Consider the following 6,588-nt stretch of genomic DNA (forward strand, 5'->3'; position numbering starts at 1 on the left):
AATACATTGTATTTTACAGCTGGAATCTCTGACACCCAAAACAGAAGTAATATGACATTTACTGAAACATTAAAATGTCAAAAAGATTAGTAAAAGTTATGTACATGTTGATATGTGCGTGTGTTAAAGAGGCTCCAGGCGTTTAGTTGATCAACCTTGTGACAATAATGCATTTATAATGTGGTTATAATATTGCAAACAACACGTTTACTTCTTCTATAAAAGCCTATGGTCAGCATTAAAAACTGCGCATCTACTATAACGTATGCGTCATTTCAGTGGCGGAGGGCAGACAGACGCCGGTGGCGGCCGCCACCGCCGCGCACGTCGTGCACGGTCCCGGGGGGGAGCAGCGGACGGAGCCGTGCCCGCGCGGCGCCCTGCTAGACCACAGCCGGCGGCACCGGACCGCGTTCACGCGCGAGCAGCTGTCCCGGCTGGAGCAGGAATACGGCAAGGAGAGCTACGTCTCCAGGCCCCGACGCTGCCAGCTGGCCACGGCTCTCAATTTACCGGAGACGACCATAAAGGTATGCGGTCAACCGACCTTGCCACTCTGTGAGGTATACCGTTTTATAAAACAGTAGGCTACTGCATCATCATCATGCAGCAACATGGAGATGTTTGCAACGGACTACCGGTTTGATAGCCTCAACCACACAGTTACCACACAGGCAACCAGGGCCCCATTTATTATTTATTATTACAGATAATAATAGTATACATGTGCACAGATAGTGTGTGTGGGGGGGGGGGGGTCTGGGGGTCAATAGGGGTCCATCAAATCATTTTGCCCCATGCACAAGCCTTATAGTGCAGCTCTATTACAATTTAGGCTAGACATGATGATGACATTGCATTGACTTCCTTGCAGCTGAGTTTGTAAAATATTATAATTATTGCGAAAATGAGCCACAATCGTCTATTAAATAATTCTTTCTTATCTTGTGACCTCATTAAAACCCAATGCAGTGTTGATGTGGTAACTCTTTTCCCTTTGTCACAAACTGGACTTCAGCATTTGAAGGTGACAAAATATGGAAATGGCCATAAAGCATTGTTACCCACATGGTTGCCGCCCGGCAACAGGGATGTTCTGTTTTGGGTTGGCGGCAGCAGGGCCACCATGGCTACCTTACACTCCACCGGGCCTGTGCACCCCGGCTTCTTCTGGTACAATCCCAACATGCCAACAGTAGAGAGGGTTAAAGACAAAATGGTTGGCAATGTGAAATGATTGATCAAGCAACATTGGCTGACTGGTAGTGTAACGTATACATTCTTTGACAAAGATCGGAGCCAAAAACACGATTCAACATTTTTGGAGATATTTGTGTCTGCATTTGACATTTTTGTCCGATTTTTTGAATAAGTCAAATGAAAATGGTGCTCGATGTTCCAACTCGTTGCCTGAAATTTGGTTTGTGCCAAGAAATAGTTATAACAGCATGTTACGATGCAAATTGTCTTCTTTACACTCAGGGTTTTGTAGAGATTAAATGTATACCATGTTCGTTATTGAGCTTTAGGCGCGTTAGTAGGTGGATTTTGTTTCTTTTGGAAGGAAGCAGGTTGGCTGTGACCCCCATTTACAGTTATTGTGCTAAGCTATGCTAACCAGCTGCTGGCTCCAGCTCCATATTTAGCATACAGTCTTCCCATCTAAGTCTCTGCACCAAAGTGAATACATTTGTTTTTTAAACATAAAGGTAAAAACAGCCGTTTTGTTCTTTTTTTATATGCTGGAACAGTTTTTTGACTATGTGTCCATAAGCCTGTTGTGATTATATTTACTATTGCTGTTCCAGCTCAAGAGGTAACGTGTTAATCAATGCGCTTTAGTTTGAAGGTGTAGTTTCGAACGTTGGGCAGAGCCAGGCTAGCTGTTTCCCCTGCTTTGAGTATTTATGCTAAACTAAGCTAATCGCCAGCTCAGTGCTTTCAGAGCTCAATGATATAGGCCTACCTCCTTCACTGATCTGCTGGCTTTATGAAATGATTGTGTATCTGCTGATAGACACACGGCCACGAAATGGAAACCAAGCAGGTCAACAACAGGAAGCGACAAATCCGCCACAGCTACTCACCTAAAACGACGACACCTCTTTGATATGTGAACCATGAATGTGAGGTTCTGATCATCTGCCCTCAAATGTTTCATTTGTGTCAGCGTGGCAGATTGAGCGCTGACAGGTTCAGCAGCATCTGACATTTGACACAGAGGCCCCACTGGTCCAGTGCAGCAGCTTTAATACACATTGAGTGCACCCACCTTTCTGCCAACCACTGGAGGGTCTTTTATGAAAGAGCAGGAATGCGAGGGGCGAGGACTTGTAAACGCTGCCACCTGACGTTTTAGCAGCGCAGCCTTTCCAAGGAGATTCTATGAGCTGGTAAAAATAGTTGAGGGACGGACGGACGGATGCACAGACAGCTTGTCGGTCTCAGCTTTAAAGCTTGTTACACATTATGGAGGCTAATAACACCACATTATACATTTTCCCTCCATTATGTAATGAGACCTGCATTTTATAATAAACGGCATGAACGCGACATGTAATAAATTCCCCCACATGTAACAAATTATTACGTATTGCAGTGGTTATTACATGTGGGAGTTGCACTTTTTTCATGTAAATGTTTGCATTATCTAATAACCGACCAACCGTTCATAAAAATCCTCATAACATCATGACAAAATTGTTTAATTTATGCATTCCAGCATGAATCATACTGACTCAAAATTCAGCCATTCATCCATTTTTAATTTTAATTTTAATTTTGGTATTTATATCTTGTATTGATTCTTAAGCATTGCCTAATGCAATGCCTGATGTTACTGGTGCCAGAATGCCAGTAGAAGGAAGACACTTGCTTATCTGATCCTGCCTAAGATATTAATCCATCAATATTCAATCAATAATGTGAAGAAAAAAAAGAAACAGACAAGAAAAGAACACCAACAGCAACAATATCACCATCTTTGTACTTTACATTCCCCTTCCTCATTTCTGTACCTCGGTCCTGGCACACACATCTTTTTATGCTGTCTTTTATTATCACATTATTCATTTTTTTCCTTCAGTCCATTGTAAAAGAAAATCATCATACAAATGATATGCACATACTTTTAAGATAAGTGCGAACATAATTCGTTTCAAACTTCCCCTCTCTGTCCAAGAGCATTTTTGTATGTTGCCAGAAAGTACATTTTTCTTGTTATTTCTTGCTTCATACATAACTTGTATTGATTCTTAAGCATTGCCTAATAGCCTTATGTTACTGCTTTTATGTGGCTATTTAGATAGAGTCAACTGTAGCGCTGAAAGGGGGCACCACAGATCATTGAGGTCCAAATGACCCTTCGCTAAGCCCCGCCTCCCGCTGTTACTTCATCAAGCTGTCAGAGCTACCACGGAGCCCACACGGTCACTAACTGCACTCTTCGCATAATATTCTTTAGTTTCTGGAAAAAACAAAAAAGTGATTTCAGGAAGAAGCAGACAGAAGGGTCAATAATATGCATTTGAAGAATGTATCCAGGATGATTCTGCAGTGAACAAAAACAAATGAAAACATATGTAGAAACGTAACGTTTAAGAAACGCATAGCTCTGGTAACGATTATCACTGTTGCACAACGTTTAACCATCACTAGCTCCAAATCCACAAAACCAGGCTGAACTGAAGAAAATCTGAAACCATTGCATGAGAGTCTGTGGAGCAGAGCTAGTTGGACCCTGGTCGGATCTGGCCAATCCGCTATGATTGGCCAGTCTGCGTTTGAGGGGCGGGACTTGTGAAGTTTAATTTAGCAAATTCATTAAAAATATGTTTGCATGTATTATTACTTTTTCATTAAATAAAAGTGCAACTCCTGCATTCTGTAATAACCACAGCAACATGTGATAATTTATAACAAAATGAGGATGTTATTACATAACAAAGTGAAAATGTATTACATTCTGTCGAGTTATTACATAATGCGGTGTTATTACATATTTGAAATTAGAAATGAGATTTGGTATATATCAGAACCATTTGTACTTCTGCAGTTTTATCCCTGAAGTTATACTCAAGTTTTTCACATAATACTTTGGTGATCCATTGACTTTTCTTCAATTTCCACAATTAGTTTGAAATAGTTTTTGTTTTTAATATTTCAACAGCCATTGGTTGGATTGCTGTGAAATTTGACGCTGGAGGATGGTAACATTGATGATGCCCAGATTTTACATCTAGCACTGTTGGCTAGTCTAAATGTGTCTAATTCTTTGGTTTATGACCAAATACCTACAAAATGAATGATATTCCTATCAGCCTCATGTGTACTTTGTGTTTACTGCTAATAACATAAACATGTAGAAATACTGTTAAACTTCCCTTCTCTCCAGGTGTGGTTCCAGAACAGGAGGATGAAGGACAAACGGCAGAGACACTCCTTGCCGTGGCCCCACCCTCTCGTCGACCCCCTGGGGGCGATCCTGATGGGCCGTGCCTCTCCTTGCTCCACTTTGCCGTACCCCTTCATCCCGCCCCACCTCCCACTCCACCACCACTACCCCCTGGCTCTCTCTTCCCCAGTGTCCTCGGTTCATAGCCGCTATAGCGCACCCATGCGGACCCTGGACGCACTCTGCCTCTCCCACTACCACAACAGACCAGGGGGGCTGCCTCCGAGCACAGCAGCCCTCTACCCCTCAACCAGCATCTTGCACCATTCTGCCTCGTGTCCCTGCGCCTTCTGCCTGCACTGGGGACCAGAACAACTGCTGAAAGCCAGAGGGGAGGCACTGGGACTGAGCCAGCCCCATAGTCCCAAGGCCAACATACATCCTGCAGGTCTGGAGCGGAGAGAAGAGATGGTGTAAAACTCCATCAAACTAAATCAAATTGTCCACACTCTCCAAGGCTGTCAAACTGCTGTCACATAAGCTGCTGGAAGCAAACAGCAGTATACTCACAGTGGCTTCAATGAATGCTATGTGCATGGGGGAGCTTGCCAAGTCGCATCGTAATAAGAGTTTAACCAGGACCTGGAAACACACACTTCATAGGTCTTATATAAAACAATGCAAGTCACATGACACTGCTGGTTAACTGGACCCAGATGTTTATGAGGTGACACAACATTATTTTATTTAACTAATTCTGTTGGTCAGCCTGTAAACAAATCAACCCAGTCCCCAGAATAATTTTTACCACTGTACATTTCTGCAAACCACTGACCACTGTCAACATTTCTGAACCAAAAATACTTTTAATTAATATCAACCACGTATCTCACCTGCAGAAACGCACAGTGCCACGTGGTTTACATTATGAAACGTTGGTTAGGTTTAGGCAAGAGAACTAATTTGTTAAGGTTCGGAAAAAGATCATGGTTATTGTTAAAGTAGTGACGAAACAACAACCGACCATAGCGGACTGCATTACGTAATGTTTCGTAACAAGCGTAGCAACATTATGTAATAAGCGTAAAGTCAACATTAAGTTTTGCTTTCACATGGGACACAGACAGTTTGGAGAAAGGCCTCCACATCTCCCAACCGCTATTAGTAGACTTTCTTGCTTGTTCTACTGGTTATTATGCATCATAACTTTTATACACGTAACTTTCAATAATAGTCAATTTATTCGTGGCATGAAAAAACGTACAATGCAAAACCTATTTTTTCCTGGCAACTGGGCTAAAATAAAACTTTTCAGTAGCATGTCCAGCATGAGAACTGGCACCCTGGAGAGGCAATCAGACTCAACACTGAGCAAATGCTTTAATGACTTTGACCACTAGACTGCAGGTACAGTCCGCGTTTATTCGCCCCAAACAACCAGTCTACCAACTGAGCACATTTTAGCTGCTCAGACATTGTTTTTGTACATTCATCCTGGGTTTCAAAAGAAATATTTTATGCCAGATGAAATAATTTTAACTTGGAAGAACGCAACTTTGATCCAGATTATGCCACTATGTCCATTGACTTTCTGCTATGTGTTCAGTCTGGCCACTCTTTAAAAGGTAACATAACACTGAAATTCTTGTTTTTGCTGCTAACTTCTAACACAAGCATTTAGGTTTTGTCAAGATTTAAAAAATATTACTTTCTAGGAATAATCAGTTTTTTTACTATAGAAACTGAAACTTTAAAGGGGACATATCATTAAAAACCTAGTGCTTGTGCACATATATCTAGGTGCCTAGCAAACCCACAAACTGTGAAATTAGAAAAACCCAGTCAGTTGTTTGCGGGCTGTTTTAATGAGAAAACATGTGATTAAACAAGCCATTCAGATTTGGCTCCCCTTCCTATGTCATACGGACCCTCATTAGAATATACCACCTCCCTTCAGAGTATCTCCATCAGCGCCTTAACAACCACCTTCGCAAAGCTGTGCCACTTTTTTCTTGAGAGTCAATCAGAGCAGACTGGACTTTTTATAGGTGTGTGGTCTTAAAGAGACAGGTGCTAAAATGGAGCATTTCCGACAGAGGATAAAGAGGATAAAGGATAAAGGTGTATTCAGACAGAGGTTATGTGAAGAATAATGTGTTTAATAAGCATTAAAGCATGTACACATGTTCTAGTAG

The 6,588-nt window shown here is 41.8% G+C and overlaps 1 pseudogene; it reads left to right on the top strand.

Annotated features, from left to right (window-relative positions):
• The first annotated feature begins 228 nt into the window (after nucleotides 1-228).
• Nucleotides 229-4,870, top strand: LOC116400014 (homeobox even-skipped homolog protein 1-like; annotated as a pseudogene).
• The last annotated feature ends 1,718 nt before the right edge of the window (nucleotides 4,871-6,588 follow it).

The sequence above is a fragment of the Anarrhichthys ocellatus genome, unplaced genomic scaffold (assembly GCF_004355925.1).
Source record: "Anarrhichthys ocellatus isolate YVR2014 unplaced genomic scaffold, GSC_Weel_1.0 scaffold141, whole genome shotgun sequence".
In the NCBI taxonomy this organism is placed as follows: Eukaryota; Metazoa; Chordata; class Actinopteri; order Perciformes; family Anarhichadidae; genus Anarrhichthys; species Anarrhichthys ocellatus.